The 26,486-nt window shown below is 50.8% G+C and overlaps 1 pseudogene; it reads left to right on the top strand.

Moving 5' to 3' along the window:
- LOC128945560 (uncharacterized) overlaps positions 1 to 21,242 on the top strand; it is a 1,627,138-nt pseudogene extending 1,605,896 nt beyond the window's left edge.
- The last annotated feature ends 5,244 nt before the right edge of the window (positions 21,243 to 26,486 follow it).

The following is a 26,486-nucleotide window of genomic DNA, read 5'->3' as shown; positions in this document are numbered from 1 at the left end:
CCAGTGTTTTTGAACGGGACTGTTTGTTTCATCTCCCCTAGGGAATTGATTCAGTGCCAGCAAGGCGGTTGCCAGCATGCGTGCCTGATCTCCTGGGGGAATGGCATTGGCAAAGCCCTCTGCTTTTGCCAACACTTCTATCTTGGTTTTCAGGGTCTGGTTTGCTCTTTCTACTATGGCCTGTCCGGTACTGTTATGTGGGATGCCGTGCACTAGCGTGATACCCCATTTCGAGGCGAATTCCTGTATTTGTTTGGATTTGAAGTTGGAGCCGTTGTCCGTTTTGATCTGCTTGGGGATGCCGAGCCAGGCCATGGCTGTCAGCCAGTGCTGAATTGTGGCTTTGGAATTGGTTTTGGGGTGCTGCGTAGCTACGATCGCTCCGCTATAAGTGTCTACTGTCACTGCTAGCCATGCTCGGGGCCTTAGTATTTCGCACCAGGTGAAGTCCGACTGCCAGATTTCTGAGGGCTTGAGATCTCTCGGGTTGACTCCGTAGGACCAAAGGGGTGACTTCTGACAATGAGGGCAAGTGGCTACCACATGTTTGGCGTCCGCCGTCGAGATTCCGCATCTCTTCGCCAGTGCTTTGACTCCGATGTGGAGCGACTCGTGCAGTTGACGAGCTCTTTGCAAGGTCCAAACGCCTTTCGCTGCGGCGTCTGCTTTGTCGTTGCCGATCTGGAAGTAACCTTTGACTGGGTCATGGCTGTTGATGTGGATGACTGACGCGGTGCCCTGTCGTGAGGAGAGTGCTTCTTCCAGCATTAGGGCTGCTGCTGATGTTGACACTCCTGGTCCTGCCATGGCTAGGCAGAGCCTTGCCACGAATATGGAGTCCGTTACGATGTTGAGGTGTTCGTCTTGGAAGAGTCCGCACGCCAAAACCACTGCTGCTGCTTCCAGTTGTTGCACTGACAGTGTGGGGTCCCTCGCTTTGACGCAGTGCCATTGCTCTCCTGCCTGCCACACTGCTGCTGCGGTTGAGGTCGTGGAGGAAGCGTCTGTGAAGACCGTTGGTCCCGGCTGCGGTCTGTCCTTGACCTTCGGTGGCATGTCCATGTCGACTATGGTCAGCAGCTTAGTCCAGGGTGGCTTGGAAGAGTAGGAGATTTCTCCTCCGAAGCCGGAGAGAGCAAGGGCCAGGTACTCCGATATTGCGGTTGACTCTGTGGTGGGCTGCTTGCGAAACGGAAGGTGGATGCTTGTCGGCTCTGTCCCTAGGTGTTTCAAGGCGAGTCTCCTGCCTTTCATGATGAGATTGGCAATGCACTCGATTCCTGGGGAAAACGCACGAGCGGGTCTTCCGAGGACCACCCATTGGATCGGTCGAGCCTTTTCTGCAAGTCTTTGGGCGAGTGCTCCCACTCCCCCCTTCGGTGTAAAGTGGACGTACAGGTCCAGTGGCATGGCTGGATTCCACCTGGCAAGCGTGCCAGTGGCCATTTGGTTTTCGATGAAGTCGAGGGAGCTCGTTGCTTGCGGTGTCAGCTTCTTGGGTTCCCAGGGGTTCTTTCCTTTCAGGAGGTCGTACAGAGGGTCCATGATCTCGGGAGGAATCAGGACGATGTTGCGCAGCCACTGCAGCGATCCCACCAGGCGTTGCACGTCGTGGAGCGTCTCGATGTCTCGGTTGATCTTCATCTCGGGGGGTGTCACGTGGGAGCTTGTGATGCCTACTCCCAGGAAGGTCACGCAGGGTCCTCTCTTGATCTTTGCGCTCGCGATCTCGAAGCCGTTGGCTTGAAGGGTTTCCGTGACTGTGGACACCAGGTGATCCACTTGGCTTGTCGATGGTGCTGCGACCAGGATGTCGTCCATGTACTGGATGATGGTTGCGGTGGGGTAGGAGTGTCGGACTGGCGTCAGTGCTTTGTCCACGGTGATTTGGCATATGGTGGGACTGTCGACCAGGCCTTGCGGAAGTACTCTCCATTGGAAGCGAAGGTTGGGCCGCTCGCCGTTCCGAAATGCCACGGAAAAGGCGAATCGTTCTCTGTCCTCAGGGTGCAGGGGTATTGAAAAGAAGCAGTCCTTGATGTCCAGTACTGCACACGGCTGCCTTGTGGGGATGGCTGAGTTCGTGGGAAGCAGTGTCTGGACTGGACCCATGGGTCTGATCGTCTTGTTCACTTCTCTCAGGTCGTGGACGAGACGATAGCCTTGTCCGGACCTTTTGGGGACTACGAATACCGGGGTGTTCCATGGGCTGGTGGAGGGTTCTATGTGACCCTTTTGCAGTTCTCGATCGACCAGTTCCAGCAAGGCTGCCATTCGAGGCTCTGTCAGGGGCCACTGCTCAACCCATACAGGCTCTGATGATTTCCAAGTCAATTTGATTGCCAGCGGAGGGTGTACGGCAGTGGCCCTCAGGATAAATTTGTGATCCGAAATCCTAGCAAGGAGAGAACATCCCTTCCTAACAGGGGTGGAGAATTCTGCAAAATGTAGGGGTAGATTGCTACTGTCTGTTCTGGTCCCTTTTTCGTGTGAAGTGTTATAGCCACCAGCTGGGTGCTTTTCCATGCCCGGGACTGCCCCCCCACTCCGTTCACTGGGGGGACTTCTTTGAATTGCCAATGTCCGGGCCAATGCGTTTCGGGAATAATCGTGCAGTCTGATCCCGTGTCCGCCCAAAACTGAAGCCCTATGACGTGAGGATCTTGGCTGCCGTAAAGGCGGCATGTCCCCCACACCATCAAGGGTTCCTTCCCTATTTTCATGACCAAGGCCACCCAGGGATCCCGCTCTGGGGCGTCCCCTGCTGGCCCTGTGACTCCGGCGCGGGTTGTGGTGGTGGGGGGTGCGAAGGTATTGAGGGTGCTGCACAACTCTGCCATTGTATTGCCGGGGGGGATGCAAAGGTGACTGCTCCCTGTGGGGGCATAGGGTATGAGAGTCCCCTGCCCCACTGGGGGTTGCTGTAGCTGGGCCGCTGCATATTCCAAGTGGGAGGGGGCTGAACACGGCCCGGCCACCCCCTCCCTCTCCCGTTTCCCTGAGGCCTGGATCTGCATTCCTTAGCTAAATGCCCCTTCCTTCCACACCCCCAGCACGGTCCCCTGCCTCCCGCTTGGCGTGGTGGAGCAGCTGCTGATAGGCGGCTTGGCTGGGGGCAGTTTACTGCCAAGTGGCCTGCCTGGCCACACTTAAGGCATGCCATCACGCTGGTTATTGCAGTTTGAACTGCTGCTTGGATGGGAGCTAGGTGTTCCTCCTTTGCAACGTGTCTGATCATGGCAGCTATATTGGACCCCTGTGGCAGTGATCTTAAAATGTCCTTAGTGGCTGAGTTACATTGCTGGCGTAAGCACTCTGCCAGCACGGGACCCTTCGCCTCTGAGGGTAACGCCGAGGAGTCTAATGCAGCCTGGAGCTTATCCACAAATTGAGTGAAGCTCTCACTCTCACCCTGTTTTATGGAAGACCATGGAGAGGGTTTGGCTACCACTTTAGAAGCGTCACGGATGGCTTCTCGGGCAGCTCGGGTCGTTGTCATGACCTCATGGGCTCGCAGGCCCTCAGCCTGTTGCTGGGGGGTGATCATAGTGGGGTCTGTGCCCATAAGCCTCTGTATGCTGGAACCGTGCAGTGGATGGTCTGCCCCTGTTACCAAGGCTAGCTGTTTCATGCAATTATCCTCCCATTCTTGTTTGAACACGATCATCCCTGCACCATCAAATATCATTCTACATGTCTGCTTAATATCGAAGGGAAGCATATCGTCCCCACCAAAAAGGCCGTCTATAAGTGTGCAAACCATGGCAGAATTAATTCCCTTATCCGCAATCGCTTTAACAATTGCCTGCACATCTTTCGGATTGACTGGTGAATAAGTCCTTTGGTTTCCGCCTGCCCCCCCCACACGAACCGGGAACACTAAAGTGGCAGACGGAGCCCATTCCGCGCAAGCCATTTTTATTTTCCGCCAATTTGTGAGCGGGGTTTGATTTTTCTCTGGTAACCCCTTCACCCAAGCGGGAGCACTGTGGCTAGTGACCTTACATGCCGCTTCTCTCTCTCTGTTAAAACCGTAATCCAGATCGGAATCCTCCGATCCTATCTCGGGCTCGGAGCTCGAGCCCGAGTCCGAGCCGGAAGTTGAATAAGGAGATGCTTCCGGGCTGCTCTGCCTTTTCCCCGGACTCCGACCCCGCCCCCTCCTGCGGGGGTCGGGCCGTTCCCTCTCCCTGGGGTCCCCCCGCCTCCTGCTGGGGGAGGTCCTTGCCCTATAAGGACCTAATGTGAACTGAGGGCTCTGATTGATCTTACGCGTCTCCACGGGGGCCGCCCCGTCTCCCCGCTCGCCCGCGCATGCGTTGTTAAGCGGGCTGACCGCGCTTCCGCCCCCCGCCTCCTCCTTTCCGCCCGGACCACGCGGTTCGGCGCCATTTTCAAACGCATATGGTGGGGGGGCGTTTTTATCGGTCCCTACGGGGTCCGCCGATTCGGCCGCGTTCCGCGCCTCCTCCGCGAGCCCCCGCCAGAACGTCCGCGGGTGTTCCCCCCCCTCCGATGGTGAATCTGCTCGCTGAGGGGGATCTGGCGTTCGCGCCTCCGCGCGCCCGCCCGGGTCAGGCCCCTCCGCGGTTTGTGTCGCCGCGCCCACCCCCAACTGCGGCACGGCTAATAAACAAGTTCGCGCGGCTATCCAGGTTTCTTGCTCTTGTCGAGCCTTTTGCAGAGCCTGGACAACCCTGCCCCACGATTTTAGAGCTTTCCCTGAGCCCGAGGACATGGTGTCCTCCGCCAGGGCTTTTGTACAATTATCCCACACGTCCGAATGTAGGACGTCCACGGGGCTTTCAATAGCCCCAAGCTTAATCAGTCTCGGCAATGCGAGAGATAGATCCCTAAGTTTACATTCTATACCCCATTGTGCATGCATCTCTGTTACGACCTTCGCAATGGCTTCCATGGTCCACGCTGGTCCGGAGGCATCCCTCCCGCTGTGGTCAGACCTGCTGCCAGCAGCCGCTGATCTCTGGCCAGGAGAATACCCGAACCCCGGGGGCTGCAGCAGTCCCGGGTTCGGCACCACTTTGTTGCCTTCTGATACAAGGCAGGCGACCTGGTTCAGACGAACAGCACGGCAGCCCTCTCACTAGGGCCACTCGGGCCAATGACACACGCAGACATCAATGTGATGGACGGTCAAAAGGCGTTTATTATCTCGTCTCTTGGGTTTTTATAGTCTAAGGGGTCTCTACATCAGCATGGGTCTGTCTTTACCTTCTATGGTTAGTAAGAGGTGGACTGTTACTGGGTAGGGGATGGAAAGTTACTGGAATTTGGTTAGGCGGGTTACATTCCTATGTTAGTTTCTTATCTATGGGAGGCAGATGGTCTTATCTAAGGGGATCTGAGGGTCCTGGCTTTCCGTGACATCGCGAGATCTTCCGCAGCGCCTTTCCCTGTCTACCACATTCAACATAAGCAGAATGAGACAATTGGGGATAAAAGCATCATAGAGTCAACCCAGGACAAGGTCTAAGATTCAGAGTGGATTGAGAGGCCCCTGTGTCCATCAGAAAATGCTTCCTCTCAATGCAGACCCACTCTGAATGTTCTCAAGGGCTCCCGTGTGGAGGGTCCCTGGTGTGATGGGAGCTGTGACAGCCCTGCAATCCATGTCCATCAAGGGGTGGACTTGCTGGTCCTGAGGGTGCTGCTGTCTGTGCTTGCAGTGTCCTTGTGCCCTGCAGCTGGAGCCCTGGTTCCTTGCCAGGGGCTGTTTGGGTGGGCTCTCCCCTGGTGAGGAGGGCAATGCCTCTGCCAGGTGCTTGTGGCCGAGCCCGTGCCCTGGGTGCTGGGGCCCCCTTGGGCCCTGGGGTTGATCCCTCAGGGGCTGTAGGAACTGTGTCCTGGCCTTTGCCTTCAGCTTGGCCTTTTGCTGCTCCCTTCTTGCATTCACCTGCTGTGCCTTTGTGCCCAAGTGCTGCAGGGCCTTCTTGTGCCCCTCCTGCAGCCCCCCTCAGTGCCTGTGGGTGCTTGTCTTGCTTTACAAGAGAGGTGTCTGCTCGGGAAGGCGAGAAAAAGCCTGTCTTGGAATGGAGAATGCAAACCCCCTCCCTCTTAATTTTTAGACTAGTGAAATCAAGGGGCTCTCAGGCAAAGATATGGCAGTAGGAATACCAGTTCTTTACTAGTGTGTATAAAAAAGCAAACAAACACCAACAGCTGCGGCACTGACAGCAAACAGAGCCCGGACCCAGTCCCGGCCTTTGGGCTGCGGCGCTTTCCCCTTGGGTGCAGTTCCGGGCACGGCCGGCAGGGGCGCTGGTGGCTGCCGCGGTGCGGGGCAGCACATCCCTCCCATGGGAACCTCTCTGAACAGAAATAGAGCAATCCCTTCATGTAACTCCCTCACTTTTTTACCTTCTACAACCTTTCTCTCATGTTTTGAGAAAGAATTTGGAGAGGGCTGCCTTTTAACTGAGCTCCTAATGTTTTGATAAGGTGCTTCCTCTAGAGAGAGACAGAGTTCCCCTGAACAGTAGGAGCTGTGGTTACCAAGGGGACGTGACTCAGAGCAGGACGGGGTCAGGGGAGGATATCTCGCCGAGGCAGGGTGGGAGTGTGGGCAGGGTCTGCTGCCGGAATCGGCAGAGGGGGATCTTCCCGTGGAGCCCGAGGCGGAGTGTGGGTAGCCCCCACATGGCTGATGGCGGCTGATCCGGCAGCTGCCGGCAGAGCAAAGGCAGGTGGGAGAGCCCGGCAGCAGCGGCGGTGCCCAGCGCAGGTGGCACGGGCAGGGCAGCCGGGGATGGGATGGCTGGGACCCCCCCTGGGTGCGGTGGGCGCGGTGACTTCGGAGCAGGCGGCAGGACAGAGCAACCCCCATCTTGCCCAGCATGGCCGGCAGAGCGGCCGCGGGCCAGGCAGTGGGAGCAGGGCACACAAATTGAGCGACAGCGCCGGGGCAGGTGGAGCTGCCCTGGGCAGTGAGGCCGCACCTGGGATGGAAACCGGGGCAGGCGGAGCTGAGGCGGGCAGCGAGCCGGGACCCGGGACAGGCGCCTGGGCCGCGAACGGAGGGGGCAAGACCTGCCGAGGATCCCACTCTCTTTCTGATCTTTACTCTTGTTCCCCTTCCTTTCATTTCCCTTTTTTCTTTTCTTGGTTTTTTTCTCGGGGCTTTCTGATACTTTAAAGATTTTTATTCTCCTAAAATCTCCTGTCTAACATATGGCATATTGTCTTTCTTCTAGATTAAATTGGGTTTTTTTTACAAATAAATCCAGAGCCTAGCAAATCTAAACTTCTGCTTTGATACTTTGAAATGGCCAACGAACTAAGTCATGACATCCTAATGTTGTTTCTCTCATCACCTCTTTATTTATCCTTTGGCAAATTAAGGATACATCCTAAATCAAAAAATCCCAGTGCACGTATAGTTCCTTAAAAAATGATCACACAAAGCTTGAGTACCCCAGTGTGTTTTCTGATGCCTGTCTTCTAATATTTTCCTAGAAGCACATTTTATTAAGTAATTGTCTTCCATCAAGAAGTTTCCATTTCCCTGATTTATCTTGTTCACTTCCTGTCTTCTTTAATTCTTTTTTCTCGGCTTCCCTAAACTTTGGAATTTCCAGTTTTTCCTGGTTTGGCGTTAATATTAACATAACTCTTTCAGCTCCATTTTCTGCTGCATACTTAGCTTCGTGATCTGCGAAATTATTTCCTCTTCTTTCTGGGGTCTTTCCCTTTTGGAGTTCCCTACTAGGTACTGTAGCTATCTCTTTTAGTTGATTGTAATGCCTCTAAAATAAGTTCCTCATGTACTAATCCTTTTCTTCTTGAATGAAGTAATCTTTTTCCTTTCCAAATTTTTTTAAGGTATGTACTGCTCTATAGGCATACCTTGAATCAGTATATATAGTTCCTTTATTTTGTGTCAAATATTCTAGTGCTCTTTTTAAAGTATATAATTCACAAGTTTGAGCTTACTATTTTAAGGTTAATTTCCCTTTTTCCATAGTTAGCACGTTTTTCCCATCAACTTCTACATACCCTGTATTTTCTCCTTTTGCAAGGAGTTGTATCTCTGTTAGCTAACATAACGCCCAAAGGACTATTTTTTTTCTCCTGTATCCAACTTACAGGTTTTCTGTGTCATTTTTCAAGATCTTATCTATTCATCTTCTTCCTCTGTTTTTCACTTTCACTAACAACCTAAATACCACTTTTCTTTCAACTACACACACAAAAATAAAAAAGGTTTTTCTCAGACTACTTTCAGTACAATACACCTCCCTCCAAGAAGATATAGTGAAGCTTAAAATACAGAATCTACGTTACCTATACTTTCATTCATCTACATTCACTCACTGTTATTTCTCATTCACTTCCACACATTCTTTCACACCCTCAGGACACAGAGTGGATCCCTGTTGACAGAGAATTGCGGGTCCCTGTGGCCCCCCCTCACCTTGGGGTGGCCTCTGGGTCTAAGTATCTCCGGGCCTCCTGGGAGGGCCCTGACTCTGCTGCCTCTGGTGCCGTTCACCTGTGAGGCTGATTTGTGTGTCCCTCACACTCTTTAGCCACGGCCCCCTCCCACGCCCTGGGGACAATGGCCCGTTTGCAGGTCACCTGTACCTTATGCTACAGCCCCACACACCCAGGAGAACAATGGCTTATTTGTGGGTCACACACTCCTCTTTCCACAGCCCCCCCTTCCCACCCGCCCGGGAAGCTGAGGCTGATTTTGTGTGTGACTCACTCTCACACACAACAAGACAACAATAAGGTACCTTTTGTTATAAATTATCAAATCGAGAGCCAAACTTATAAGAAAATTTAGCAAAGATTTATTAATTTGTCTGTGCGACTGAAGTTCAGTTGTCAAAACCACCACAGCCGAGGGTCAGCGTCGAGCCCGGGTTCGGTGCTGGGTGAACACGGATCTGACCTCCGAATGTCAGAGTCTCCCCCTGTTCACAAATGCTGCCTGACGCAGTGAGTTCTTTTACAGTTTATTCTGCCCGAGGCAGAGATGACCGAATGTTCTTTGTGTCTCTTCCCATGCATAACCGTTTCTTTACCTGTGCAGAGGTGGACAAAGACTCAGTCCAGGTGTCTGATGTTGTCAGTAGACTCTGGGGAAGTCAGCATTCACATGCATCAGGGTGGTGCTGTGGGTCATCTTGGTAGCTGTGTAATCGTTGAGGCGTTAATCACTCTTGGGTGGACCTGGTGACCCGGGGAAGCCAGCGATTATCGCCCTGGAAGCTTCTATTCTTTCATTAAAAACCACGATGTTTATCTCAACCAAGTCCAGGAACTGGATGTGTATGAATAAGACGCTGCTCCCTGCCAGGATGGTCAAGAGACATAGTGTGGAGTTTACAATATTTTATACATTAATAGCATGAATTATCTCTACCATATACTACACTTTCACATCACCTATTACAAGTTTAGGTGTTTCTGGCCAGTCCCTGTGCTCTTGGATATCCCTCAACCCAGCTGTGTTGTCCAACCCCAGATGCTCTTGGGTGTAGAAGTGTCAGGGGGTAGGACAGTCGGGATGGACGGAGACGAGAGATCTCTGCAGCCAGGTCATGGAACTTGCAGTTTATTGCAAAGGGCCTGGGTGCAGGGCCCTGCTTGGAGCTGCCAGGCACAGCTCAGAGCAGGCCCGAGAGAAGAGAGGGGTAGAGAGGATGAGAGAGTAAAAACGTAAGTGAGCGAGGTTCCCGTTACAATACATTAAATCTTCTGCGTTGAATATTCTATTTCTCACTAACCAATCTAGTACAAGATACAAATCCTATAGCATTTACATACAGCTTATAAGAATCATTGCATTACCATACTGTGTTACATTTTAAACCCTAAAAACTCCTCTTTGGACCCCTTCTGCTGAACTAGTAGGGTCTGCTCTGACCCTTGGATCTGTCTGCAAGCAGAGGGTATTGTTTCATCAAAAGGTGATTACCTTCAGGCAGCCATACCATTGTTTTCCAGTTGTTCAGAAACTAAGAGATCTCAAAGCTTGCTTTCATTTCTGTCTCGCTTATCGTTTCTATATTGTCAAAAAATCTTTTGCCAGACAATCATGTTTATAAGGCTTTCCCATTTCATCTTCCCCAACACTTGGGCATTTTTTTATCCCTCAATCCATCTGCGTGCTTCAATCCCAGATGCTCTTGAGCATATCCTCAATCCGGCAGAATTTTGCTTAACCCTGAATGCTCTTGGAAAAGTAATCCCTCCACCCAGCAGGTTTTAATTCTGGATGCTCTTGGGAACTCTTATTCCTCGATCCAGCAGGATTTTTAGGGTTCCCTTTTGTCCTGTTTCCTAGTGGATTGGGTTCGGAAACTCCCCCGCTCCCTTCCTCCGAGGGGCCCAGCCCCTCTCTGGGACACAGTCCCAGTTACCCCGGGGGATTCTCTCATTCCTGTTAACATTCACTTCGTCTCTTTCCTGGCCATTTACCGCGGAAAGTCGGAAACTCAGCCTGGGAGACTCCAGCACTCACTTGGCAGGTCTGGGACAACCAGCCCTCCTCTCATTCACACACATTCATCCCCCTGTACCTGCCCCCTGAGAAATACTTACAAATCCCTTTTCCTTCCCGGGTTCTTAATGCCCATTACTACTCTTAGGGGGCCAATTACCGCGGTTGTAGGGAGCCTTTTTCCCTTCTCTTTGTTTTATTGTCTCCTTTTGTCCACCATAACCTGCGTCTGTGGTCACCCCAGGGGAGACAGAGCGAGGCTGCCAACTGGGCAGGGCACGCCTTCCCCACTCTGACTCTCCTAAAGCACCGGCAGCGAGGTGTTAGTAACCATCCTCTGCTACCAAATTGTGAAAAATGCCAATCACTTGCTAATAAAATTTTCAAAGTTTAATAATAATAAAATGGTTATGAAAAATAGTAATACAATTAGAGTAATCACAGTTTGGACAAATCGAATTAGGACAATATGAGACAATAAATACAAAGAGTTACTGATGTCCGGGTACCTTTTTCTGGGCAGCACAAGCCTGAAAAAAGGCACCCGTTAACACAGGATTAACCCTTACAAACAATAGCCTGTTGCATATTCATACACTTCATACATGATGCATAAATTCCATTCAAACACAGGATTCTGTCTGGTCAGTGGCACCTTCTTCTTCTGAAACCTAACAGCGCCTTCGAGGCAGGAAGAAGTTCATTTCTTCTGATAAGAGAGCAATAAATTCTTTTTCTCTGAAAGATTTAGGTATCGTGTGGCTGCTATCTCGCTGCAAGTAATTTCTTGAAAAAAAGCCTCTTACCAAGCATAGTTTCTATTTTAACATTTTTTTAATAACCTAAAACTATATTTAACCCACTCCTTAAGAGAATTAATACAGCAGTACTTTTTAACACAAGACATATAATATTCATTTTTATATTTGCGAAAACCCAATCACAAAATATGCATTTTTTACAAGTGTAATCCCACTTACTTCCAGTCTCTCCCAGTATGGTCCCAGCTGCCACCAGCATGGTTCCAGTTGCTTCCTCAATCAACTCAGTGAGTCCCAGTATGATGCCATTTGCTCCCAGTTGCTCCCAGTCAGGCCCAGTATGGGGGATAATGTGCAGGGTATGCTCACTGTGACACTCAGTTCCTCCCAGTATTAGTCCAGTCACTCCCAGTATGATCCAAATATGAGCCCAGTGTGCTCCCACTCTCTGCCAGAATGTACCAGTTGTGCTCCACATGGTTCCATCTGCTTTCTTTCACCCTCATTTTCCTTCTAGTCAGTCCCAGTATATTCCCAGGGTACCCCAGTTCCCTCCACCATCTTTCCAGTGTGATCCCATTTGCTCCCAAGCACTCCCAGTCAGCCTCAGTGTAGTGGCACTCACTGCCAGTATGATCCTAGCCATCCTCGCACCATCCCAGTTCAACCCAGTATGTCCCATTTACCCCTAACATGATCTCAATTGCCCCCCGCCCAGGCTCCTACTCACTCCCAGTGTGATCTCAGCATGATCCCAGTATGATGGCAGTATGAAGTCAGTACAAACTCAGTAGAATCCCAGTATGATGCCAATAGGATGTCAATAGAAAGCCAGTAAAGTCCCAGTCACTCCCAGTATGATCCCAGAATGATCCCAGTGTCCATCAGTGCGATCACAGTCTGCCCTGGCATGGCAATATGATCCCAGAATAATGTCAGTACAAACCCAGTACAGTCCCATCATGATCCCAGTACAATCCCAGTATGATGTCAGTATCAACCCAGTACAATCCCAGTATGATATCAGTACAATCCCAGTACAGTCCCAGTATGATCCCAGTATGATATCTGTACAAGCCCAATACAGTCCCAGTCACTCCCAGTATGATCTCAGTCCAGCCCAGTCCCTGGCAGTGCTGCCACTGCTGGGATCCCCCAGCCCTGTGTGCGTTCCCCCCGGCGGATGTGCCGAGAGGAGCCCCAAGGGCTGGCAGTGGCCAGGCAGGGTCCCCAGCAAGGCCCAGTTTGGATGTGCAGCCCCCAGTTTGCCTCTCCTTTGGCCCGGGCCGGGTTCCCCCCGCCCGCAGCGGCTGGAGCAGCCGAGAGCCCCGCGCTGCCCATCCCGACCTGTCCCGGCTCCATCCCCGCTCCTGCCACGGCTGCGAGGGCTGTGGGGAACGGGGCACTGAAAGTGTGGCTGCTGCTGGAGGAGGAGGAGGAGGGAGGGAAGGGCAGGGATGAAAGGGGAGGAGGAGCAGGGGGAGGGATGGAAAAGAAGGGATGAAGGCAGAGAGAGCAGCGATGGAAGAGGTGAAGGAGGTGGTGCTAGGGAGGAGGAGGAGTGCAGGGGATGGAAGGGGAGGAGCGGGAGGAAGAGGAGGGACAAAGGCAGATGGAGGCTGAGCTGAGGGAACCACGTGGTCGATCCCTGCCTGAATTCGCAGCCCCCACCTGTGGGATCATCATCCCCCCATCGCGCTGGTGAGCAGAGAGGGGGAGCTCAGCCTGGATATCCCAGGGGGTCCCTGGGTTGGGGTTTTTGGGGGATGTTTGGAGAATGAAGAAGTCCAAGGCTGAGCGGAAAAGGCCCCTTGGGGGGACATCAGGGGGTGGCGGTGGCGGCTGCCAGCAGAGGCAGCCTGGAGGAGCAGAGCCCTGTGTCCCCCAGGAGCCCAAAGTGGGGAGCCCAGAGAGGGGGGAGCGCCGCCATTGGCGGGAGCCTCAAGAGCCTGGAGAGGGGCAGGGGGGACTCCTTGGAGCCGCTGCAGCCCAGAGCAGAAAATTAGGGGAGAAGGGAGCCCGGGAGCCCAAAAAGCCCTGGCATCCCGAAATGGGGAGAGCGAAGCGGGGGGAGCTTTTGGGATTGCTGGGACTGCCAGCAGCCTGGGCAGGGCAGGCACCGAGGAGAAGGGGGACCCCCAATCCAAGCATGACCCCCAAGCAGCTGGGACCGGGGGGAACTCCCTGAACTCCAGAGAGGAGGGGCCAGGGATGGGGAACTCCTGGGAGGTTTTTATGGGCTGAATCTTGGTGTTTGGGAGGTTTTTCTGGAGCCCAGATGGCCGGTAACTTGTAGAGATGGACTTGGGCACAGGCACCTTCAAACTCAACGTGCTCATCCCTTGTTTTCCCCAAACCAGGATTTCCCATTGCCAACTCCTTGGAGGCTACAAGGAAGAGGAAGATGCCCCAGGACAATGAGGCAGATGAGGAGGAAGTCAGTGTCTCTGGAATGCTTAAAATCAGAGGGTTTTGGGAAAGCTGCAAAAGACAAGCTTCAGAGACAGTAGAACTGATTTGAGCTTTGCAGCAGCCAATAGATTGATCAGCAGAAAAATTATATAAGAAGTAGAAAGTAAGGAGAAATAGAACAATGGTCTGTGCATTAACACTTATCTAGAATAACTCCCTAACCTGCGGAAAAGTATATCTAGCAAGATATTAGGAAGTTCCAAGCTTAATAGTGGAGCTCTGTGCATTGTGTTTTAAAGCTTACAAGCAGGTATTGTACTTGTAATAGGCAAGCATTGTTTTAACCCTCAATGCGCTTATAGTGCTTGGATAGAACTACTGTCAATATGCTTTTGCTTTGTGCGATTGGTCAAAAACCTTTTAAAGTAAGTTTTAACATGAACTTCTTTGTCTGCTACCTGTGATGTGAGCTACTGGCATCTTCCCATTGTCATAACCAAGTAATGAGACAGATTGTTGGAAAATCACACAGCTCAGGACACATTCCTAGCAGTCCAGTCCTGTTGGTGATTTGTGCATAGCCCCGAGCTGGTGATGAGTGCCCCTTTCCCCTCTGTGCTGCTCCATCTCCCAGCCCAGCACAGCCCCGGCTGCAGCTCAGCCCTGGGGGGATCTCCTTGCCCTTGCCTGTGGCCACGGAGGCAAATCCCATCCTGTCCTTGTCCTTCCTCCCCCAGAGCAGGAGCTGAGCATGGAGAGCAGGGAGGACAAATGCCCGCGGCAGAACCTGGTGGAAGAGGCCGTTTTGAGCAGCTCCATGGCGCAGGAAGCCAATGGGGAGGAAAAGCCCCGGAGATGCCGCACGAGGAGGGGCTGCAAACGCAGCCGGAGGGGATCTGAGGGGGAAAGAGCCAGCCTGGGCCGGGAAGGCGGCCGGAGACAGAGGCAGAGCTCAGAGCTGGTGCTCCATGAGCAGCTCCATGATGGGGAGAAGCCCCACACGTGTGTGGAGTGTGGGAAGAGCTTTAGGTGGAACTGCGACCTGATTGTGCACCAGAGGATCCACACTGGGGAACGGCCCTATGAGTGTGGGGAGTGTGGGAAGAGCTTCAGCCTGAGCGGCAATCTGATCACGCACCAGAGGATCCACACTGGGGCGAGGCCGTACAAGTGTTCCGAGTGTGGGATGTGCTTCAGAGAGAGCTCCGGCCTGGTCCAGCACCAGAGGACCCACACTGGGGAGAGGCCCTACGAGTGTTCCAAGTGTGGGAAGAGGTTTCAGAGCAGCTCCAATCTCTTCAAGCACTATCGGATTCACAGAGAGGAGAGGCCCTTCCAATGCCCCAACTGCAGGAAGGGATTCAAGCACAACTGCCACCTCATCACCCACCGGCGCATCCACACTGGGGAGAGGCCCTAGGAGTGTGCCCAGTATGGCAAGAGCTTCTCACAGAGCTCTCACTTGACCCAACACCAACAGAGGCACCACTAAGGGAAGCCCTGCGAATGCCCCGAGTGCGGGCAGAGCTTCGTGCGCTGCTCCAGCTCCATCCCCCACTGGAGGAGGCACTTTGGGCACAGCCCTGGTCACTCACATTCCCTGTGATCCATGTTGGGAACACACCTGGCTGCTTCGCCTTTTGGTTTGGCCTTAATTTTCCTCTGCTTCACCTTTATCCTTTAAAAACACCCAAAACTGGGTTAAATGAAGGAAATTGATTGAATATATCTGAAGTTCCATAATTTCTCAGTTGTTTTAGAGGGAATTTAGGATTTGGGTATGTTTTCTGTGTGGAGTGCTGCTGTTGCTAAGAGGCAGGAATTTGATCTCACCCTTCTTGTGTTGCTAAGAACTCCTCCCCTGACCCCAACCGCAACTCCACCCTTGGGATACCCTGTAAAAACTCCATGGCCCTTCCTGTGCCCTGTCTTTGGGTGGTAAGAAATGGATTCGCAAAGGATCAGCCCTTTTCCCCCTGAGTTCCCAAAATTTCAGCTTTTCCCGCTGGATTCCCAGAGGATCAGACGTTTTCCCACTGGATTCCCATAATTTCAGCTTTTTTCCCCTGGATTTCCAGAGGGTAAACCTTTTCCCACTGGATTCCGAAAGGATCAGCCCTTTTCCCATTGGATTCTGAGAGAATCAACCTTTTTCACTGGATTCCCAGAGGATTCTGACTCTGTCAGTGTTGGTTTTTTTTGTACTACTGTATTTGTATTTTTAATTTTTCCTAATAAAGAACTGTTATTTCTACTCCCATATCTTTGCCCGAGAGCCCCTTAATTTCAAAATTAATTATTATTTTTAAATTATAATTATAATTATTATTACTATTTCTATTACTGCTACTAATCAAGGGGAGGGGGTTTACATTTTCCATTTCAGTGGAGGCTCCTGAAATGAGGAGACACCGCCAAGGCTGGGCCATGTAAAATAATTCCTGAAATATGTAAATTAGTTTTTTGACATGCATGAGGGTCAATGAATATGCAACAGGGTGATGTAATTAAAACCAGATGAATTAAGGGTTGTCCCCGAAAATAACTGGGGAGTCTTGCTGGCCATAACAACCTGTGCTCGATGGTCCTTGTCTCCCATGACATCAGCCTGTTGCATATTCATAGACTTTTTACATATCCATTAAGTACTTTACATATTCCAAGAACAAAATTGGCTTCACCCTGTTTGGGGGTCCCATCTCCCTCCCACCTCAATTTGGGACATCCCATTCCTCTCCCAGCTCAATTTTGGGGTCCCATCCCCCTCCCAGCTCAATTTTGGGGTCCCGACCCTCTTTTCCCCACTCTCCCTCCCCTTTCCGATCATTCCCCCAGTCCCCTCCCCCGTGTTTGGTTTTGGGGGCTCCAGGCCCCTCCTGCTCCGTTTTGGGCTCCCGACCCCGTTTTGGATTAATTTGGGGTTCCAGCCCATCCCCAGGGTCACCTTCCCCCCCCTCCCCAAATTCCGCTCCTCGCAACTGATGAGTCATCAGCGAGACACGCTCTGATTGGCTGGAAATTACCCCGCACGGTCTCTGAGTATTTACCGCAGTGAGAGGCCTTGGTGTGCGCCCGGCAAGTGATGAGTCAGAGTCGGGCCGGGCGCTGATTGGCTGAAAATCGCTGAGCGGGGCCAGTGCTCTGGGTTTGCGCCCAGCAAGAGGGTCGTCGTCAGTGCTGCGCGTTGTGATTGGTCGGGATCTGTTTTGGGGGGGAACGGGAAGAACTGAGGTTACTTGGGGTTTACTTGGGTTTATTTAAGGTTTGTTTGGGGTTATTTATGGACTATTTTGGGTTTATCTTGGGTTTTACTTGGTTTATTTCTGTTTTTTTGTGGTTATTTGGAATTATTTTGGTTTATTTGGAAGTATTTGGGTTTGTTTAGGCTTGTATTTGGGTTTGTTTAGGCTTATTTGGGTTTTTTTGGGCTTATTTGTTTATTTGGGTTCTTGCGGTTAATGTTAGTGCATATGGGGTTTTTTTAGCTGTGCTTGAAATCATCTTGTGATTTTTGGGTTTAATTTGGGGTGTTTTTTTGATTTTTGGGGTTATTTGGATTTGTTTGGGGTTATTTGGGGGAGTGTTAGGTATTGTTTGGGGGTTTTGGTGGTTATTTGGGGTTTATTTCGAGTGTTTTGGGGTTATTTGGGGGAGTGTGGGGTCAAAAAATCCAGGAATGTTTCTCCTGCAAAACATGAGAATTTTTCCATTAAAAATCCGAGAGTTTTTCCCCAAAAAAACAGGAAAGTTCCCTTAAAAATCCCGGACTTTTCCCAGCCAATAGCGGCGCGCCCTGCTCCAAACCATCCAATCACCGCGGGTCTCCCCTCAGGAACACCGGCCTCTCCGTGCGCCCGATCCAACCAATCATCGCAGGTGTCCCATCAGCTACTCCTGCCTCTCTCGAGCTGAACCAACCAATCACCAGTGTGGAGGATTTTATTAAGAGTATGTTAGCTGAGAAAGGCCATACTGACTTAATGCCGCTGGTTAAGCTTGAAAGGGAGGTCAGCAGTCTCTGATTCAGTGACTGCTGACAGGCAAGAATGCCGGATGGCCTTGCTGCAACATGAGGAAAGGGAGGTGAGATTAGTCCTGAATATCTGCAGAATGTAACAGAAGAATAAGCACAAGAATGTAGAAGTAGGTGTAGTTGCTGATATGTAACTAACCAATCCTGAGCTCAACTTTTGCAATATGTATGAAGCTTATTAAGAACTATATTTAACCCGCCATATTCGATCAATAAATTGGACTTGGATGAACCAACTGGTGTCTGGGTCTCCTTCCTCCGACAAATGGTGGAGAATGCAGGCAAAGGCACTCTGAACGTTCGCTCTCTTGGATTATAAATTCGTCACGGTCGGGGAAGTTGGGTGAGAGTCCTTGCAGCTGGGACGGTGCCAGATTTTAAAAGCACCCTTGAAGATTACAAAAGGTATCTCAAGTCTCTACGTGTCACAGGAGCCTGGAAGGGCTGCAACAGCGCGCGCTGATATATAAGTATAGATAGGCAAGCGACATACGGTCCCTTCTCCTCAAATTTAGATAGGCGAGGAGTAAAAGAGATAGATTTAAAAAAAGAATTACCAGGGTTATTAGCTTATAGTCATTCTAAAGGAATTTTTGCTAATTTACATACAGTTTATGAGATAGTAGAGTGGAAAAAGTTTGGGGATATCCTGTAGGATACAGTGTTAGATGATGATAAGTCAGCAAAGAAATTTGGCAAGTTATGGCGGGTGGTGTATAATACGTTACTTCAGCAGGTCTCTGAGAGAAAGGCAGCAGAAAGGGCGACAGAAGCTCATAAGAAGAATAAAAGGTATGGTTGTGAAGATGATCCCTTAGCACCTTCTGTAACTCAGATACTTATGCCTAAGAGTCCCCAGCAGAGTAGTGTGCAAGATTTTCCTATAGATAGTGTAGAATCGTCTGCACCCTTACTGTTGGGGGAGGAGGGCAAGTTAGATGGTAGAGGTAAGAGCAAGCCAGCTTTGCCTCCGCCGCCAGCTTCAGGCAAGTCGGATGGTGGGGGTGGGAGCAAGCCAGCTGCGCCTCCGCCGCCACCTTTGCCTCCGCCGCTTCCCCCGAGCGAGCCAGCTCTGGCGGGGGGGCCACTTCCCCCGCGCGAGCCGGCTCCTGCTCCACCGCCTTCCTGATCTGCGCTCAGCAGCGCCTGCCTCTCTTTTGTCAATCTAACCAATCACTGGGCATCTCCCCTCGGCAAAGCCCGCCTCCCCCACCCCTCTTCTGTCAATCGCTGTGCCCTCTAATAAATCAACCAATCACCGGGCGTCTCCCCGCAGCAACTCCCGCCCTCCCCGCGCCGCTCCAGCCAATCAGAACCGAGCCCAAAATGGCGCCCCCTGACCCCGGGGCCGGGCATGGAGCGGGCGCCCCCTCCCCCACCCGCCCCCCGGGACCCCCTCAGGGACCCCCGGGAGCCGCCCTGGGCTCGGGCGGGTCCTGCGGGAGGCGCTGGAGAGAGCGGGGGAGGCGCTGGGAGAGGACGGGGGGGCTCCGGGAGCTGCTGAGGAGGCGCAGGGACAGGTGAGGGGTCCTGGAGGGGTCGTGAGGGGAATTTGGGGAGGGGTCTTGAGGAGGTTTGGGGGGGATTTGGGGAGGATCTGGGGGAACTTGAGGGGGTTTTAGCAGGGTCTGGGGGTGCTGGGGGGGAATTTGGGGAGGGGTCCTCGGGGGGTGTCACGATCCATCCTCACGGACGGGTTTCATGATGGTTCGTGGATTTGATCTCAAGGTGCAAAAAGAACCAACACGGTACAAGGGGGTTTGCAATGATAATCGAAACAAATGCACCTTTATTGAATGACCACAGTAAAATGCGATAGAGGGATTAAGGGAGAGAAAAAGATAGAGGAAGAGAGAGACAAAAGAGAGAGAGAGAGAAAGAGAGAGGGGATAGAGCTACCAAACGTAGAGACGAAGTCCTTTGGTCCAGTCCAGTCGAGGATCCGCCTGTTACGTCGGGGAGATCTTGAAGTCTCTCGCTAACTCAGAGGTTTTTATTATGATAACTCTATTGGAAATTGTGAGGGGGGGAAACAGATACAGTAAGGAACAGATGTAACAGGTAGTCCATGCTCTCAGTAGTAAACGAGAGCCATTGTCTTCTTGGTCCAGCGGTCACAACCTGCAGGCAAACATCTCGCTTTGGTCAGCTTGCCTCCCCCACACACCTGCCCCAGGCTGGGGATTTCAGTCCCAGTCCTTGGAAGGAGCAGAGGGGCCTTTTCACATGGGGGTTCCATGTCTCAGTCCTTGGTGGAGAGGCTCCTTACATCCCAGTCTGTCTGTCACGGTGGTTGTAAAACAGGTGAGGGTCTTCTGTGGGGGGACCACCTGAAACTCAGGAGAAGTCCAGCCAGGCCGAGAGGTGGGACAGCTCCCAAGGCTGTTGTTGCAAAAAGGGCACGGTGCCCCCTTCTTCTCATTGGGCTCAGTGTAGCACACAGCAAACAACAGCTGTGAAAACAATGGCTTAGCAATGCTCTGAGGTCTCAGGCACATGACTTTCTCCCTTGGAGCCAGAGATTTAAGACAGGGGGGTCTTCTCCTCAGTGGTCCCCCAATGACGATCATGAGGCAGATGACAGAAAATTCGGACAGACTCTCACAAGCAGAAACTGGCAGGATGTGTCTGCGTCCAGTGCTTGTCTTGGCTGTTCCTTCGCAGTGCTGGCAGCATCATCAGAGACACACCACACGTTCTCTCATGCCAGGGTCATCCCAGTCTTCTGCACTTGCCCAGGTTCCTCCCAGGTTCACCAGGGAAAATGGCTGCTCGTGCCAGTCCATCCCCTTGCCCAGAAGGCACCCGCTTGTGTTTGGGCACGAGCTGCTGGCCACAGCCAGATGGGCAGCACCCGCAGCATTGGCCATCAGATGCTGGGCTGATGTTTTTGTCCAGAGAGCAAGAAAAGCAGCCAGAAGCACACAAGGCAACTTGACAGTATCTCTGTAAGAATGTCATTGTCCTGTGAAAGTCAATAGTGGATGGTGGGTTTGTGCTGCAGATAATCACTTCCAAGCAAAAATCATTCCAGGAAGGGACAACAGCTTCTGCCTTCTGATGGATAAGTCAATTTGCCACTGCTGTCCAGGCCCATGGCCCCTGCCAGTCTGACCAAGTTTTGGTCTGCGGGTATTATTGGGGTTAGTCTGGAGGCAAAGATCACACTGCCACTTGAATAATAGTGGCATATAAATTCCAGGCAACGATTCTTTCAATCAAGTAGGTGTTCAGGGCATCGATTCCCCAGTGTGTTTTCTGGTGCTCCTCCCTTACTAGTGACTACATGAAATGGGAAGGGATTACCAGCTTCCCTTCAATGGTAGCCCACCCTTCTTGGTTGTATGTCCCTTTTTGATCTCTGATTAGTTTTCTATCTTTCTTATTGTATTCTGGCTTACCTTCAAGGGAAATTTGTCCACCTGGAATCAGAGCTCCTTCAGTAGTTACCTCACCTTTGGCTGCTTTCTTTGCCTCTCTATCCGCCAGCTCATTTCCTTCTTCCAATTCTGAGTTCACTCTCTGGTGTGCCCTAATATGCATAATTGCTGCCTTTTCAGGCAGCTGAACTGCTTCCAGCAGCCCGATTATTTTGCATGTTTGATGTTCTTTCCTTGTGAGGTCAGCAGTCCCCCCTCTCTCCAGGTGGCTCCATGTCCATGCACAACTCCAAATGCATACCATGGCTCTGTATAGATTTTATTCTCTTTCCTCCTGCCATTTCTAAGCCAAAAGGAAAGAGAATCAGTGCAATTATTTTGGTCTTCTGTGCAGAGGTGCCTGTTGGTAAGGGTCCAGATTCTATTACCTCTCTGCAGGTAGTGACTGCATATCCAGCGCGTCGCTTTCCACTGGCAACGTGGCTACTCCCATCAGTGAACCAGGTCTCTGCACCATCCAAAGGAATGTCCTTCAAGTCCGGGCATCTGGAGTAGGTAGCTTCAATGGTCTCCAGGCAATCGTGGTGTGCTGCTTCTCCTTGATCCCACTGAGAAAAGAAGCTGGGTTCACAAGGTTAGTGATTACAGAGTCCTTTGCCCAACACTGACCTCATACCCCAGGTAGATTATTTTCTGTTTCACTGCCTCTGCCTTTTTCTTTTATTTTTCTTTGATACTCTGTATCCTTGGAGCCCTAGGAAATTAAAAAGGCTCATGGTCCAGGCCACACATGCTTCCCTTGTCTGAGTGGATATCAAGAGATTATCCACGTACTGTAATAGCCTTCCTTCTTCTTGTGGAGCTTCCTGGGACTCTAGGTCTTTTGCAAGTTGTTCTCCAAACAGAGCAGGGGAATTTTGAAGCCTTGAAGGCCTTGAGACCTTCACAATCTATGTGAGCTGGGTTTTGCGCCTGCTTTTAGGGTTTTCTCATTTGAATGCAAAAATTTTCTGGTTGGCTTCATGAACAGGGAGGCAAAAGAAGGCCTCTTTCAGATCTAAAACAGTAAACTAGGGTAGCTCAGGTGCCAAACATGTTAGTAGGGTGTATGGGTTTGCCACAAGTTGTACTGCCTGACCCTAGCCCGTTGTTTTCCTTAACTTGGTTAAGGAAAGGTGCATTCTCTGCCCTCCCTGCTATGTTAGAGGCCCATACCCCAGGAAACATTGGATCCATTCTTTTCTTGTTAATTTCATCCTTATTTTCAATTTCAGTTTCACTAATTGTTAAAATTAAGCTCAATATATCTCCATATTCTTGATCCTTTACCTCTAAAATAATCTCTCCATCTTTAAATGTGATCTTTGCTTCCAGCTGCTCCAACAAGTCCCTACTCAACAGGGCGTTTGGAGAGTTGGGCATATACAAAAAACTATGACTATTTTGATGGTTTGCAAAATATGATTTTTCAGATTGGTCAGTTGCCCCCTTACCATAACATAATCATCTGTTACAGGCATTGAGGCTTTATTTAACACTAAGTTTGCTGCCCCCATGTCTACTAAAAATTCCATTTCCTTAACTCCCATCTTTCTACCCCATCCCAACACTTTGCCTTAATTCAAAGTCTTGGGGTATAAGATAGGCTGAACTCACTCAGCTTTAATGATTTCTGCTGGGTTTCTTAAATTACTTGAAACTCTCTTTTCTAATAATTCAAACATCCTGTTACTTCTTTGCTTCTCATGACCGGTTGCTACTAAATTCCTTAGAGCTCTCTGAGTAGCCTTGGTTTCCTTAGAATAACATAAATTATAAAGTGCCTGTCTTGGTCTCTTCCACCTAAACTCTGCTTTACAAAATCGCAGCATTCTTTTCCAGTTCTCTTCCCGCACAATCTAATTCAAGCATTGTTTCTACTGACACTCACTTTGCTGCCTTGCAAAAAGCTGTGCCTCTTACAGCAAAAACTCTGATATGCCCACAAACACAGACACAGACACAGACACAGACACACACACCCTGCATCTCAAATTCACGAGAGTCAGGGCTTAGGTTGCTGTGAGAGGGGAATTCCTGGAATTCCTTTAATTTGTTTTATCACAGTTAAACATAAATCACCATACTGCAGTTTTTCCACATAAAATGCTACACTTGTTGCAAACAAAATCCTAAAATCTCCACAAACACAAGCCTACAATACCGAGAATCAAATTACCACAATGTGGGGGAGGAACCACACAAACTCACTTGGGAAAGGGGTATCTCTTAAGAGTGCCCACTTTCCTTGACACAACCAAGCATGCAACACTTCAGCATCTACCCACATCAGATTATCCAGCCTCTTCTGGTCCTCACACACTCTGGACACAATCAAAATAACAGGACACAGTAAAATTCCAGGGACCAAGTCCAAACTGCGGGGGCAGAAGAATCCCCTGAGTTCATCTAGCCATGGGTAAAATGCGCACAATCTACACAGATCACACATCATCACTTTTAAACACAATCAATGACTAAATGTCCTCACCCACATTTCTCCACATGTTCCACTACTCCACGGGGTGTTCCTTGCCCTCACATCCTGTCCCAGCCAGCGCTCCGGGCCTCACCTGGCTGCTTCAGACATGGGTAGAACTGCCCCCGCACGCTGTGGGTACACTCACTCACTCACTCTCTTTATACACCACACACTCACACGATTATAAACACACTAACATTAACCACACAATGCATTAGCCATACAATGTCTGGACACCACAAGCACACAAAGTTTGGGTTCACTCGGCTCACCCCAGAGTCGCTAGCGGCCGCTCTATTGAACAATGAACCCGTTCCCAGTTGCGCTATCAACCAGGAACCTCTGCCGCTGACCGTGCTCCTGGTTGATGGCTGCCTGCAAGCACAGGGACGAGGCTGTGCACTCAGACGTCTCTGAGTGACTTATCAGCAGCCCTATCTCCCCCGGGCCCCTTGACAGACATACCGTGTATCTGCACACCAGCAGGTCATTGTCTGTATCCGCAGGAGGCAAGCCGAGATGGAGCAGAACTCCTCCAGGAAAATCCCAGGGAGCGCCCAGGAGTCCGTCCTCCCTTCCGCCCCTGCAGGGACAGACAATCTTCTGGCTGGCTCGCCAAAATGATTAGTGGAAAAAAGAAAAACTCCACAACTTTGTAAAAAGTTGTAAAGCTGGTATGTTTATTACAGCGCTGGATGCATGGGGGAATCGTTGTTCCCCCTAAAGGACATGCACACCCCTGAGAATTCCCCCTTGCTTATACATATGCATATAGTCTCATTCATATTCATTTTACAGATTTCACATTACAAGCTGCAATTAGTTTTTATCAGTCCTTGCCCTTTGCGCAGAGAGCTCTCTGGTCAGCCTCAGACTTTGGCCCTGACAAAGGGGCCTCCACTTAACTTGGGAGTTTGAATTCCTTCTCTTGGTCGAGGCCATTCTGTGAGCACAAGATTTTTTCTTTGTTTTTTTTCCTCTCTTGTGAGAACAGGGAGTCTTAAGCACAGATAAACAAGTTACAGGCTCAGAACAGCACTTTTCACCTCAATCCAAAAATGCATTTCTATCCTGTTAAATTTCTACTTTGTCTCACCCATCCAGGGAATTATGTGCTCTGACTCCATGATTTCAAAGGCTGAACAGATGCTTTATTCTATACTATATTATAGCACATTACACTATTGCTATACTAAATCTATACTAAATTACATGCTAAAGAAAAACCTCTGATCCTTTCCAGACAGTCACGACCCAGCTTTGACCTAATTGGTCAATCAGTCCTAACAACCATCACCACAGTCCAATTAACAAATCACTCTCGGTAAACAATCTCCATAACACATTCCACATGTGCCAAACAACAGGCGCAGCAAGATAAGAATTGTTTTCTTCGTTTCTGAGCTTTCTCAGCCTTTCCACAGCTTCCCAGGAAAAATCCTGTGAGAGAGAATTATGTCTCTATTCAAAGAAATGTGAATAGCACAGGGATTTGTCCTCCCTGGTCTCCATCTGCTGCTCAGTGCCTGGGGTAAGGAAAGAAAAGGAGAGGAAGGCATGAGGAAGGAAGAAGGACAGAAAGAGAAGAGGAAGGAGCTGTGGACAAGGAGAGGATGGGATTTGCCTCCATGCTAGAGGGAAGGGGAAGGGATCCTACCAATTCATCTCTGGCAGGACAGTGTCAGCTGAAACAGGGCAGGCGACTTTTTCTCCTTTTAATGCCTTTATTAAAAGTGGTCAGCTCAGAATTGGAAAGCTCAACAGGTCTGCAGTCTCAGTTGTCTCTCCCAAGGTGACTCGCAGGAGGAGGACATTCGCAGCTTTTTCCACTAGGGACAGAGCCGGGGGTCGGGTCCTCGTTGGAGCTTTTTTTGGGCGTGACCCAGATGTTGACTTTCCCAGCTTCGCTCCCTTCGGGGCCCGGTCCAAGAGGATCCCCACACCCAGGGTGAGGGGCAACAAAGGCCCCCAGCGTCCCCGCAGGTCCAGCACTCTGCTCCTCACGTTCAGACTTCACTCCAATTTCTCAACTCTATATTGGCTCGTTGTTTCAGGGGTCTTTTCAGTAAGTTTGGAGTAGTAGCTTCTCATGGCATGCTGGTCCTGAAGTCATTTAGCATATCCCCCCTCCCACGTTTAGTCCTTTCTCCTCACTGTCTGGGGCGGTCCCCGCCCTTCACTGTCTCCGGAGAAGAGGCATTAACTTAGTCTTGGCCAGGGCCATTACTGATACAAAAAAGAACCATTAACGACAACGACTTGTAATTATCATAACAAACAGGTAGCCCTTCAGCAGCAACAGTGATCTGACTAGTTTTTGTAACCTTTTTCTCACCAAAAAACTTGGCAGATTTTTTTTTATAGCATCAGCAGTGGGATTGTCCTGCAGCCAGGGGCAATGCTGGGCTGAGACATGGAGCAGAGCAGAGGGGGAAAGGGGCAGTGACTTCCTCCTCGCCTGCCTCAGTGTCCCATGTCATTTTCCTTTTCCTTGCAGCCTCCTCCAGCTTCATCCAGACAAAGTTTGGGATTGACAGATCCTGGCTTGGGGGAAAAACAGTGGGTGAGCCCTTGGTCCTGCTGACCAAGTCCATCTCCAGAAGTAACAGCCCTGTCCGCAGTCAGGCAGGCCCAGACCCTGCTCATCTCCAGCTTCCCCCACCCCTCCAGGCTGCTGGGATCCCTCAGGTCTGGGATTGGCCTTTGCTGCTCTCCCCTCTCTGATGCCAATATCTCCCCCCAAACTGGTACCACCTCCCCAGCCAGTACAGACAGTTTGCCACAGGAACCCTCCACAAGACCCCAAAGAAGGGGAATCTGCATCTCACCTTAGGAGCCCTGCAAGATCCAAACATCCCCTACCCTGCAAACAAATCCTCCCAGAGGCCCCCCCAGTGGATTTGGGGTGAGT

This window comes from Melozone crissalis, unplaced genomic scaffold, assembly GCF_028551555.1.
Source record: "Melozone crissalis strain CALT ecotype California unplaced genomic scaffold, PUWL_Pcris_2 ptg000066l_1, whole genome shotgun sequence".
Classification (NCBI taxonomy): Eukaryota; Metazoa; Chordata; class Aves; order Passeriformes; family Passerellidae; genus Melozone; species Melozone crissalis.
This window is presented reverse-complemented; position numbering and strand designations above follow the sequence as displayed.